Source organism: Cetorhinus maximus, chromosome 23, assembly GCF_964194155.1.
Source record: "Cetorhinus maximus chromosome 23, sCetMax3.hap1.1, whole genome shotgun sequence".
NCBI classification, from domain to species: Eukaryota; Metazoa; Chordata; class Chondrichthyes; order Lamniformes; family Cetorhinidae; genus Cetorhinus; species Cetorhinus maximus.
The window spans coordinates 58582442-58596224 of record NC_135901.1 but is presented as its reverse complement, the minus strand read 5'-3'; the positions used below and the strand labels follow the sequence as shown (position 1 = coordinate 58596224).

The 13783-nt window shown below is 43.6% G+C and overlaps 3 non-coding genes across 3 annotated transcripts; all 3 read left to right on the top strand.

The window, feature by feature from the left end:
• Window positions 1-1110: 1110 nt before the first annotated feature.
• Window positions 1111-1192, top strand: trnas-uga (transfer RNA serine (anticodon UGA)). The gene has a single exon. It is a non-coding gene; the product is annotated as a tRNA-Ser (tRNA).
• Window positions 1193-3285: 2093 nt separating this feature from the next.
• trnas-uga (transfer RNA serine (anticodon UGA)) lies at window positions 3286-3367 on the top strand. The gene has a single exon. It is a non-coding gene; the product is annotated as a tRNA-Ser (tRNA).
• A 5179-nt stretch (window positions 3368-8546) lies between these two features.
• Window positions 8547-8619, top strand: trnat-agu (transfer RNA threonine (anticodon AGU)). The gene has a single exon. It is a non-coding gene; the product is annotated as a tRNA-Thr (tRNA).
• Window positions 8620-13783: the final 5164 nt, after the last annotated feature.

The window sequence follows — 13783 nt, the reverse complement described above, 5'->3', positions numbered from 1 at the left end:
ATGTTCAATTGCTAGTCAGGGAAAACCTTATTTCTTATTGCTGTATGATCTGTCTTAATGCACAGGAACTCCTCGAGTAAACTGCTAAAACGTACCTGAAATTTAATGTAGGGAAGGGTGAAGTGATTCATGTTGGAAGGAAAAATGAGGAGAGGCAACATCACATAAAGTGTACAATTCTAAAGGGGTTTCTCTGTTCCACAGCGAGTGGTTAGGATCTGGAATGCACTACCTGAGAGTGTGAGGTAGGCAGATTCAATCGCGGATTTCAAAAGAGATTTGGACAGAAAATGCAGGTCCCCTGGGAAAAGGCGGGAGAGTGGGACCAGGTGAGTTAGTTTCCAGAAGGGTAAGAGTTCTCCCTTTTCAGACGGAGATGAGGAGATTTATTTCTCCCTCCGAGGGAGGTTAGTCTGTGGAATTATTTTCCCCAGAAAGCAGTGGAGGCTGGGTCACTGAATTTATTCAAGGCAGAATTAGACAGCTTTTTGATCGAGAAGGGGTTATGGGGGTTGGGGGCAAACAAAAAGGTGGAGTTGAGACCACAACCTGATCAGCCATGAGCTTATTGAATGGTGGAGCAGTCGCAAAGGGCCGAATGACCTCCTCCTGCTGCTAAATCCTATGTTCCAATGACCCGGGCCGAATGGCCTCTATCTGTGGTGTAACATTAGCTGTCATTCTGTGATATTATGCGGGGCTCCAGGGGCAAAATGGTTCCATTCCTACTCCTATTTGTAATGGAAAAATTCAGAGCTGATACCACTCTAGGCAATGGTTACGGTGCTTCTATTTTCTCTTTAGGTGTGTGTCCGAGCGGCCCAAGGCCTCGAAATTCGGTTGTAGTGTTTCATGAAACGCGGGTTTTAGAGTCTTATGAACCGCGGGTTCAAATCCCACTGCGATCGAAATTTCAAGTAGTTTGTCCTCTTCGAAAATCCATTGGGATGCGCTCGGGGCAGCTGACGCCTGCGGTGCTTTATTTTGGTAGGAAGAACGAGGAGAGGCGATAAAAATTGCAGGGTGACCGGAAGTAGGTGGGGCCAAGTGCCAGCTTTTCCCACTGGAACCATTCTGCAATTTTAGCTCAAAAACATTCATGCTCCTTTAGTAGTCGTGGCCGAGTGGTTAAGGCGATGGATTTGAAATCCATTGGGGTTTCCCCACGTAGGTTCGACTCCTGCCAACTGCGCTGCTTCCCTGTTTGTCCTTTTCTCTGTCTCGACAGCTAATTGCTGGTGAAATGAAATCAGAAGCATCCAAATACTCCCGTGTTTTTTCCCCGCTTTACTTGCGCGCTCTTTCATTTCCGTTCATCTGAAAGCATTCACCAAATCGCCAGAAATGGAAGAAAATTGAGCCAAGTTGGTGACATGGGTGTTTGTCTCTCTTCAGGCCTCTGTCCCTCTCGGTATGTATGTCTGTCTGTGCTCTTCTGTGTGTGTCAGTGTGGTTCAGTTCACCAATGGGTGAACACATTTTTACCATCGCGAAATTTGTTCACTTTTGTTATGTATCTTCGTGGTAAATGGTACAGAGAATAACAATAGGTTTAAATGTTGCCAGATATGATTGCCACTTCCTGTGTTTATTTTTGAGTGCAGACTGCTTGTTGACTCAGTGCCCGAATGTTACACAGCGGAGGATGATTGAAATTTTCACTGAGCAATATTTAAATAGTGGATTGCCCTTGTGTCCTTTTCATGTAGTCAGTATGTGAGAGAGCCAGGAAGATAGATCATGTTTTATCTTTACCCTGTCATCTGCAAACCCATCCCTTCCGGAAGCTTTGGGACTTCCATTCTCTGTCCCTGCTTTCCAGGGAAAGCTTGTGTTCATGAACTGACTGTGTCTGCATCAAGCAGCTAATTGACCTGGGAGCTGGATGGGCAGAGGGAGCTGAAGGCGAAGCAGGGACAGAAGCAGAAACAGATGCGACATGAAATTGTTTATTATTTGATGTGTGCCAGTTACTTTCAGTGATGAATGTCTGCCGCGTGTTCCCTTGTAAGTTTTACAGGACCCGCAGTGAAGAGGTTGGTGGGTTTTGGAAATTGAAATTTACGCAGGAGCAGCTTGTGAGACTATTTCACCTCACTGTCGATTTCGTGTTCCAGCTCCCAGAAACCGTTGTCCTCATTGGCAGAACAATTGCCATTGAACAAGCCTGTTCCAAGTAAACGCGCCATTTTGTAGGACAAACTTATCCCTGGTGAAGTGGGTCTGAAGCGAGGAAATGGCAAAATTGGAGTGGACGAAACATTCTGCAAGGCTTATGGACAGTGTTCGGAACGAGGAGGTGAAGGAAAAAAACACACACGGGCTGTGAAAGGTTGTTTGGTGGAGAACTGAGTAGAGGGATAGAGTGACGTGTACACAAATCGTCGAAGGTAGCAGGGCAAGCTGATCTCTCTGCTTTCTTTAAAAATAGCTCATGTGGTCCTTGGCTTCATTAATGGAGGCTTGGAGTTCAAAAGCAAACTGATGATGCTGAATCTTTGTAAATCATTTATTGAACCTCAGCTGAAATATTATGTTCACACTTTGGGAAAGATGTCAAGTCTTTGGAGAGGTTACGGGCAGTATTCACATGAACTGTGTCAGGGATAAGCTATTTCAATCATGTGGAGAGGCGGCAGAATCTGGTATTATTCTCACAGGATGGAGGAAACAGAAATGGGAATTTGGTCCAACCAGTCCGCTCCGGGGTTTATGATCCACTTCAGCCTCCTCCAATCTTTCTTAATTTATATCTACAATTGTAACTATTTATTCCCTTCTCCCTTAAATACTTGCCTAGTTTCCTCTTAAATGTATCTGTACTATTCATTTCAACCACTCCCTGTGGCAACGAGTTCCACATTCCCACCACTCTCTGGGTAAAGAAGCTATTACACTGTTTCACCTCACTTCATGTTCATGTCTAAGACACTCGATGCTGTCATTGGCTGAACAAGTCTTCTGTGTTTGAAATAAACACGCTCCCACTGCTGGCCCTCCTCAGGGAATGTTGTTTTCTTGTTGCTTTGTGAACTGTCACAATGAACTGTTCCCGGAGTCTCTTTTCCCTGGGATCGACAAAACCCATCACTTCTCTTCCTCTCTCATTCTCACTCTTTCATTCCCAGTTTGGGAGGGAGAACGAGAAGGGACAGTATAAATTGCAGGGTTATGGGGAAAAGGTTGGGTGGTGGCAGTGACAGGGCAGGAAGAAGGCCCTCTTTCTCTGCTGTAACTATTCTATGATTTCATATATGAAATATATATATTTCACTGTCCAGGTCTGTAGTCGTGGCCGAGTGGTTAAGGCGATGGATTTGAAATCCATTGGGGTTACCCCGCGCAGGTTCAAATCCTGCCGACTACGTTTTCCATTATTTCTGATTTTAACCATTGATCTCAGAAACAGTAAATTGATTCGACATTTTCACAACACCGGCAGTAGCAAAGTTTGACCAGTAGGTGGCAGTGAAACCGTGATTGTTCACATCACATCAAGCAGGCGCTGTCTCAATTATTAGTGCACTTGGCACTGTCTCTGTTCAGATTAAATTAGACGCCGTTTATATTTCTATTACACTAGGACATGTCTCTTATCATATTAGCGAAGGTCATCTCTCAGTTGTTTCTATACTGGACTAGGGCACCATACCGTTGGCACTATCTCAGTCATGACTGCACTGAAGCAGGTCTTGGCTAAAGTTACAATAAGCCATGCCCCAGATGGCACTGCACTAGAGCTTGTCTCTGGTTATAGAAAACTAGAACATGTTTTTCGTTGCATTTCACAAGACCCTGCCTCAGCTATTACTCCAGTAGAACCTGCCACGTGTCTATCAAACTTGACCCTGTCTGTTAATGCTGCACCAATACATGCTTCCATTCATATCATACTTCCCTGTTCCTGTTGTTATTGCCCTAAACCATTACTCTCTTATTGCTGTACTTGACCATGTCTCTGTTTTTATTAATCTCGTACCTTTGCCGGTATTTAATTCACCAGACACTGCGTCAATTTATATTATAAAGAGCCCTGAATTATGTGAAGCTCCACTAGACCCTGTATCAGTTTTCTTACACTGGATCCGGTCTGTCTTATCACTACACTAGGCTGGTTCGTATTACACAAGATCCTGACTCAATTATTACTGCACTCTGCACTGTCTCACTTATATTCCACTAGATCGCGGCCCTGCTTATAATACACTGAATCATATCTGCACTTATATTCCGCTAGACCATATTTCAGAACAAGTTACATTAGACTCTGTATCAGCCTGTATCACACTCGAGCTGTTCTGTCTTTTTAATTAAAATGGATCCTGCCTTTGCAGAGACTTTGTCTTTGTACCTCTGTCTCTGCTTCTATTCCACTCTCCCTGTCTCTGTTTTTACTCCACGAAATAATGTCTGTCTCTCTTACACTGGAGGCAGTCTTGGTTATTACGGCCTTAGACTCTCTCTAGGAAGCAATTATTCTATGTCCTGTGCCTGTAATGACTACCCTATTTCTCTTGATATTGATCCAGGCCCAGTATCAGTAACTACTGCACTAGACCCGTCTCCGATATTACAGCAGTAGTCCTTGTCTATGTTAATATAGCACTCGTCCCCGTCTTTGCTTAAGTAACATTAGATGCTGTTTCTATTATTACTGCGCTAGTAATGTCTCTGCTTAAATTGCTCTAGGTCCTGTCTCAGTAATTACCACACCAGGCTCTGTCTCTGTTGTTACTGCACTAGCCTATGTCTCTATAAGGTGGACGTCGAGCTCTGACTTTGGCCTAAAACTAGAGGTTTCCCATTGACTCTTTGTTCTGCGCAGCTCCTGATAATCATTTTCATTACAGCCACAGAATTACATTTGAGACATCGCCTGTTCTGTATGTGTGTGTGAAAACAAATCATGCTGCATCATTCCACAAGGATAAACGATTTATCTTCACCAGAATGTTTCCGTTTGTTTTTATTCTCTCTTATTCAAACTGTAACTACAGATCGCCTAATACCGTAAATATTCGTCGGTGGTATATTCTGTTGTGTGCTCTTGTTAAGAAATTCATGTCCTACCAACTATTTCTTTGGTAAGACGGGCACGGAGAATGCTGCGGAGAGTAATTCACCTATTGAATCCCCAAACTCGCCCAGCACCTACAAGGCTCAATTCAGACGTCTCCACTTGCTTGGGTGAGCGCGGCTCCAGCAACACACTGTTGGCTCCAGCTCGACACCATCCAGCACAAAGTAGCCCACTTGTTGACACCTCACCTATCACCTTCGCCATTCACTCCCTCCACCACCGACGCACAGTAGCAGTAGTGTGTACCATCTAGAAGATGCACTGTAGGAACTCATCAAGGCTCCTTCGACTGCACTTTCCAAACCCACGACCACTACCATTTAGAAGGTCAATGGCAGCAGATGGATGGGAACACTACCACCTGGTACATTAAGTCCCCATAATAAATGGAAAGGGGAACAGGATAACGTTCCACGTGGATTATATTTGATCGGCTGGAGATGTCTGAGAGGGAGGACAGGGAGTTAAAAGATGTGACATGAAAGCGCCAGAACTTGATGTGTGTCAGTTGCTTTCTGTGATGAATGTCTGCCGCGGTAATGTGGGAGATTTCACTGCCGACTGTTTACACTGACACAAATATCACTCCTGGCTAATCAATCACAACTGCCCTTTGAAAGCAGCGCGCCAGGCCGAATGGCCTCTTTCTTTGCTGGAACTGTCTATAATTTTATCTTTTCCAGCATCACGGTTGCTTCTTTCACTATCATTCCGACATTTTATTGCACACTATTGGGGAATGTACTTTCTTACATTCTATCCAACGCTTTTGAACTCAAGACACTGAGCAATTTCAGGGGGTTTTCTTGTTATTTCTGGCACGGGATTTGGAATCAGATCAGTTGAACGACAGTTTATTGGTGCCAATCCTCCACTGAGCTCACCCCTTAAAAAGAATGGGTGCCATTCGCTGAAGATGTCATTTGAGTTCTAGTTAAACACAAAATTCTGTAGGAAAAAATTGTCTCTGGTGAAATTGTCTGAAGAAATGGCAAATGTGGCTCAGATAAAGCACGTTGCAAGACTTATAGACAGCTGTCCTCGTGATTTAGAGGTGAGGATTCGGCCCTTGTGCTGCCGCGGTCCAGGATCGTTTCCTGGTCAGAGAATGAAGATTTATTGATCTGGTAAAAACTGTTAAAACAGGCCTGATTTACTTATTGATTGAAAACCAAAACGCACAACAGCTCCGCCCGAATCAGAGGAGTAAGAGTTGAAGTTTCACATCAGAGCTGCAAATGTCACACGTGGAAAAACTTCGAGAAGAAATCCAGTTCCTAATGTCCGAGGGATATGAGTTTGGGCTATTTGTATTTACAAATTATCTCTCTCCAGCGTCCATTTCCTTAAACACTCGATCATAAGGACCCGGTGAATGTCTTTTTAAATGTTGCTCGGTGAAAATTTCAATCACCTTCCACTTTGTAACATAGACACTTAGTAACTGAACAGTTTCCACTCAAAAAAAATACAGAAAAAAATTCCTCTTCAATCTTTTAAATTTATTTTTATTTTCTCTCTAAGATTTTAATATGAAGTCACACAACTAAGGTGAATGAAGTATGGATTGTGAAAAATGGGGAACGGAACTACATTGACACAGACAGAGGAACACACACAGACATATACACCGAGAGTGACAGAGGCCTGAGGAGAGACAAACACCCAGAAAGAAAGGATGTCACCAACTGGCTCAGTTTGTTCCATTTGTGACTGCAGATTTTGTGAATCCATACAGATTAATTTAAATAAGAAAGCGCGGGTGTTTTTGTTTTATTCTATTTACCCGATAATTAATCCTGTTGGTACCTGGTTAAAATCGGGAATAATAAGAGCCGCAGTCAGCAGGATTGCAACCTACATTGGGAAGGCCCGATAGATCTTGAAACCATCGCTTCAAACACTCGTACACGACTAACAGCACATCCATAGTCCATGCACACTCATATCAAATCAGAGATGGTGACAAAATAAGTCACTCGGCCCATTGTGTCTGTGCTGGCTCTCTGGAAGAGCAAATCAACCAATTCCACGCGCCTTTCCCCCACAGCAATTTGTATTTGTATTTCCTCTCCCCGTTCTTCCAGTCAAAACAAAGGACCGCAATCCGCACTCTCTCCCCGCACACACCAACCCCCCACCCCCCCCACTCCCCTCCCCCTCCCCCGGCACCCACCCACCCTCACGCTCTCCCGCCCGGTATTCAACTGGAGTTGCCTATTCTCCACCCAAACAGAATTCCTAAAGTGCCAGAAAGGGGGAAGCATCTGAAAGTTTGGCAGCCGCGGGATTCGGACCCACTCCGCCAGAGACTGGAACCTGAATCCAGCTCTGCCGTTTGTAGAGCGCATTGAATCAGATTGTAGATATCAGCACAGAAACAGCAAGGGTATCTTGATAAGAAAAAATGTGTTGTTTTAAATTCGCTATGAAATCAATTGCATAAATCAATTATGTTTATGTCAAAAAGTATATATAGAACCGCAGCAGCGAAAGCGCCAATTCCTAATCACCTCTGCACCAGAGAAACTGTTTGCAAACCTCACAACCGGCTGATCTGTGCTACCTGTGCCTTTTATTCTCATTCCAGTCCTCGCTCACCAGAGACACGTTTCCCCCACAAAATTACATGTTTATATCGAACACAAACGACTTCCTCAGCCAATGACAACAGCGATTGCTGTTAACTGGAACATCATTCATTGTCACGCAGTTCCGGGCTGTCACTGGGTCCTTCAGTAGCAAACAAAATAAAATAAATAACAAAAATTGCCACCTCTGCTGTCACCCAGCGAGTTCCAACTGATACTTGTTTTTTTGTGAATATGGGAGTGAGTCCGAATCCCAGCGCTGCCACAGTTTCAGTCACATTCCCCCTTTCAGGCACTTTAGGAAGTTCCTTTAGGTGAGCAAGAGGAGATTCTGGTTTAATGCTCCTTTATTTTGACAGGAAGAACGGGGAGAGGCAGTACAACTATAAATGGCTGCGGGGGAAATTCGAGTGTGTGGAATCGGGTGAGTTGTTCTTCCAAAGAGCCAGCACAGGCGCGATGGGCCGAGTGACTTACTTTTTCGCCATCTCTGATTTGATAAGAACACCTTTGAACTCGGAGGAGCTGTTGGTCATAACTCAATGTTTAAGGTGATGGATTTGAAATCCACTGGTGTCTCCCCCTGTCGGTTTGAATCCTGCTGACTACAGTTCCTATTATTCCTCATTTCAACCACATGTCACCAACTTCATCCCTGCGGCTCCTGTGAAACTGACAAGGCGACACATGGCAGAAATTCATCACTGAAAGTAACTGACACACATCAAATTCTGCCACTTTCATGTCGCATCTTTTAACTTCCTGTTCTCTCTCTCAGACATTTCCAGGTCTATCAAATGTCATCTACCTGAAATGTCATCCTGGTCCTCGTCCACTGAATATGGTTGACTTTCCGGGCATTTGATTGAGCAGTTGGCTCCATAGCTCAGTGGTTAGAGCACTGGTCTAGTAGACCAGGGGTCGCGAGTTCAACTCTGGCTGGAGCCTGTGGTTTAGCTGATGAAACCAAGTTCCATGGGAAAATGGGCGATTGGTTGGACAATGCTGCAAAACAATATTGATCCTTGAAAAGGTGCCGTTCCCAGAACTACACACAGTCCTCCAGGTTCGATCTAAGCAGGGCTTCGTGTATCTGCAGTAAGCCTCTTTTGCATAACAGCCTCTGTAACAGGTTGTACAGCAAGAGGAATTAGATTGTAGATATCGAATAAGGAGTACTCTTTATTGTAATTATTTCTTTTTATTTCGAAGACCATATATGAATCCCCAGCACAACTCTCCATATAATTGGGTGAGGGAAACTTTGTTAATTTTCACACACTGAGCATGGACACTGCAGAAGCTCCTGCACCTCTTTCAATATTGGTTTTCTTCAATCAGAGTTTTCAAAAGGGAATTGGGCAATTATTTGAAATGGAAAATAAAACTGCAGGGTTATGAAGGAAGAGAATGATATTGGAACTAAGTGGAAGAAAGCACACACCCGATGGGTCGAAAGGCCTCCTAATGAGCTGTGTAAATTTACAATTAGATCAATTTCTCTGCAGCATTCCAAAATGTCCCACTCCAATTCAATACCTGTAAAACAGGATCTTGCAGTGCAGCATGTCTACACAGTTTGACATTCCATACAAGTCCCTTTGGCTTTTTCTCACAACTTGTTTCTGTGGTATAGTGACCTGGCCAGCGATGTCCATATCCTATAAATGATTAGAGAAACAAGTAGTGGTTTCACGTTCACTTCACATGTGCTAGGTCGCTGGTTCGAAAACTGACGGAAACATTATTAAAATTGAGCCATTTAATTGTGAGAAGTTGCACAATTCCCGTTTGTTGCCAAATAATAGCTGAATACATTATCTCACAGCCATGTGACATTGGCACTTCCCCAGGCTTTGACTGATTTTCTCCAAAAGGCATGGTTGTAAGAAAGAGACAATAAGTCAGACGAATTGCAATAAGATAGTTCACACGTGTGTGAAGTGTTGAATAACCTGTTGATGTGCTGTGTCATTTTATGATTCTAATGTCAAGTCAATTTCTCTGCCGCATGGTTATGTTTTTCAGCCGAATTGTACTTCCACAAAACAGGGTTCGGAAGTGCAGTAAGACTGCATGGTTTGATATTCTAAGTCAGTCCATGTGGTTCTGCCCATTGTTTCCGTAGTGCAGTGGTTACTACGTACACGCAAAAGGTCCCCTGTCTGGAAATGGGTAGAAACATTATCGAGATTTACACATCTAAGTGCGAGGGAAAGTTTCATAATTCACATTTGTTGTTGAATATTAATTGAATATAGTATCTCACCGCCACATTAAATCTGCCCTTCGCCAAGCCGCAAAAAGCCACCCCCCGCCCCCACCCCCCCCTCCCCGCTCCAAAATCAAGAGGGATGAAACTGACTAGGCACAAAAACTAGCAGTTTCTTTAGTTGACAACAGAAATTAATGAGTTTACAAATGCAAATTCACAGTTAATTACTGACTGAAAGATGACGACCAGTGTGATCCAAAGACTAGCGTCATCCTAAAGATAGATGCAACTGATACAATGATTGAACATGAGGGAGTGGGAGAGATGGTAGAAAATCACTTTGTATCGCGCTTCATCATGGATCTTTATTCTTTCATGAGCATCGCTTGCCAGCATTTGTTGCCCATCCTGAATTGCCCTTCAACTGTGTAACTTGTTAAAGCATTTCAGAGGGCAGTTGAGAATCAACCACATCCATTGTGCGTCTGGAGTCACATGCAGGTCAGACCAGGTAAGGACGGCCGATTGAATTCCCTAAAGGACTGGTGAACCACATGGGTTTGTATGGCAATCAATGATAGTTTCATAGTCATCATGACTGAGGAAATACTGAGGACATGTCTGATCAGAATAAACATCTTTTGAAAGTTCACCATGAAAGGAATTGTATAAATAGCTTATGCTTGTATCGAAAACTGGAGAAGGAACCCTAGTCCAACTCTTAATTTCATTGGGTAAGGGAACTATTCATTAAGGCAAAGTGCATGGATTCTGCAGAAACTCCTTCTACAAAGGGGAATTTGGCAATGGTTGAAAGGGAGAAAATTCTGATCCATGGAAAGAGAGAAGGAATTTGGGATTAATTGGCAAGATTTTTGTAAAAAGCTGGTATAAATAAAATGTGCGGAAGGTCCTCTTGCCGCGCTGTGCCATTTGATGATGACATTGTTGATCAGTCTGTCTCCAGCATTCCTAATGAGAACAGCCGAATTCCATTTCTTCAAAAGAAAGACCCAAAGTGCTGCTGCATGACGTCACCGTTTAACATTCCAGACAGCTCCATTGGGATCCAGGCAGGGAAATGGTTCTGTACAGTTGTGGTTTCCGCGCTCATTTCGCGTGTGCAAGTTACTCCATTCGATGCTCGTGAAAAACATTGTCACCCAACTGTGTGGAAAAATTACATCGCTCCCATTCCTTTTTGCTGTTTAATGTGAACTGAATGCAGGATCTTGCAGCCACATTAGATTCGCTGTTCAGCATTTCTGAAGATAACATTCAGCAAAATAAGATGTTTCCGCTGGCAGCGGGTGATTGGAGAGTGCGGGGCTGGAATATTGTCATTTTTTCCTGTCTCAGTTATCGTGGAGCGACTAATTGATAGGTTTGTTTCAATCCAATAGCCTCATTGATCTGTATTAATTCAGATGGGGGTACATGATCGTTGATTTTCTTTGTTATATCAGAAATGAATGTCAATAAACAAAGCTTGATGTGGGAGCCGAGTTTGCAACTTGGGGGTGGGGGTGGGAGGATTTTCTTGTGGTTTCAGAGGCCCGAAACAAACCAGAGCGTTAATGAGTAATGACCGGGAGAAAACATTGACAGCTTTGTCACTGGGTGGTCTCGAACCGCCAACCTTTCAGTTAACAGCCGAACGCGCTGACCAATTGCGCCACAGAGCCGTGACAAGAGGATATATCCTCTGTAAGATATCCTAAACCAATGGCTCAGCGAGTGAAAGCTTCAGATTGCCGCTACTGGAGTGACAATTATTCTTTCTCAATTTTACTCTTCCCAAATAAAAGAGTGGGACATTCATTGTGGATACATGGAAACGGTCTGATCCCACCCACTGCAGACACATCCATGTCACCGGGAACCAGCTCTCCTACAACCGGAGCCGTCTCCCTTCGAGTCTTTCGGTGTTTTGTCTGTTACCAAGTATTCTGATTGTCCCAAAGCCGATATTTGGTTTGAATTCCTGATGTGCAGTAACGAGAATCCTTTCAATGTCTCAGATCAGTTAATTTCACTGAGAACATCAGAGTCAATGTTCCAGTATCTTAAAGAAGGGAAAGGTACCTTGACTGTCACTTGTCAGTCGGGCAGTTCGCCCTTCATTCCCCCCTGATTCCGGTTCCCAAAGAGTTTCTAAAGATTCACAAAGCTGGAGACTCGGTTTTCTGGTTTGGTTCCTTCTCCATTTTCCTACCTGCCAACTGACAATATTTTCCAAAATCTCGTCTCAATCCTCCGCCTTGCATCATGTCCAGGGATGAGGAAATTCAGTTTTGTGGAGAGATTATAGAGACCGGGATTGTTCTCTTTAGAGCAATGTCGGTTAAATGGAGAATTCATGGAGCTGCTCAAAATGATGGGGGTGGGAGGCAACGGGGACGGGGCGGTTTGATGGAGCAGATAGGGAGAGACTGTTTCCACTGACGGAGGTCACTAGCCAGAGGACTGGGATTTAAGATAATTAAAGAAAGACAGACTTGCATTTAGTGTAGTGGTTATTACGTTTGCCTAACAAGTGCTTCGAAATCGGGCAGAAAAATTATCACAATCTGTTCATTCACGTTTGTTGAATATAGTACCTTACAGCCCTGCCTCCTGGTCAATGCTTATAGCGCTTTTCCCGACCAGCGGGCGTCTCAAAGCGCTTTCCAGACAATGAAGGACATTTTGAAGTGTCGCCATTGTTGTGATGTAGGAAACACGGTAGCCAATTAGCGCTCAGCAAACTCTCACAACCAGCAACGTCATAATGAGCGGATGATGTGTTTTTGTGACGTTGACTGACGGATGAACGGGACACGTGGCTGTGAGACACTGTATTCCCTTAATATTTAGCATCAAACGTGTATTTTTGGGTATTTGCTCACCATTAAGTTAACAGATTTTGATCATGTTTCTGCTCAGTTTCAAAGCGGGGATCTTTCACATGTGATAACCACCCCAATATAGAACAATACCTGACAGAGACAGAGGCACCTACACATCAGGTTAAACTGTGAGGTCCTGCAGCAACACTTTGGGCCTTTGATTTTCGGAAATAGAATTCGGGTGGCAGATTTAGAAATGCTGTCGTCAAATTAATCTGATAATGTTATCATAACATGGCATAGCACGTGAGCAGACCATTCAACCCATCATATCAATAACAGCTTTTTACAATGTTCTTTCCAATTAGTCTCAATTTCGTTTTTTTTTCTACATAACCATGATCTTTGACACTTTCAATTCATTTTCGAATTCCCTTTTGAAAACCCTGAGTGAAGAAAAAGAATATTGAAAGAGGCGCAGGAGCTTCTGCCGTGTCCATGCTCAGTGTGTGAACATTAACAAAGCTACCCTGACCCAATGACATGAAGACTTAGGCTGGGGCTTCTTAAACAGCTTTCCAAAAATAATGAAGCTCATTTCAAATGGAATTTGCAAAGTAATTTTACTCTGACCAAGCATCTCCTCATTTTCCCTTGTCGATATGGACAAAGTAATTCCTCTTGCTGTTCAACCTGTTACAGACACTGTTATAGAAAAGGGGGAAAGGTTTGCTACAGCTATACAAGGCCCTGGTTAGATCACACCTGGAGGACTGTGTATAGTTCTGGGAACGGAACCTTATAAAGGATCAATATTTGCCTTGAAAGTTTCAGAGGAGCTGCATTGATTCGTTGGTGGGTTTTGGAAATTGAAAGTTGTACATCCGCAGTTTGTGGCACTATTTCACTTCACTGTTCACTTCGTGTTCATGTCTAACACACTCGATACTGTTATTGGCTGAACAAGTCTTGTGTGTTTGAACTAAACGTGCTATTATTCGGCGCTCCCACTCCTGCCACCCGGGTTGAGCCCTCCTCAGGGAATGTTGTTTTCTTGTTGCTGTGTGAA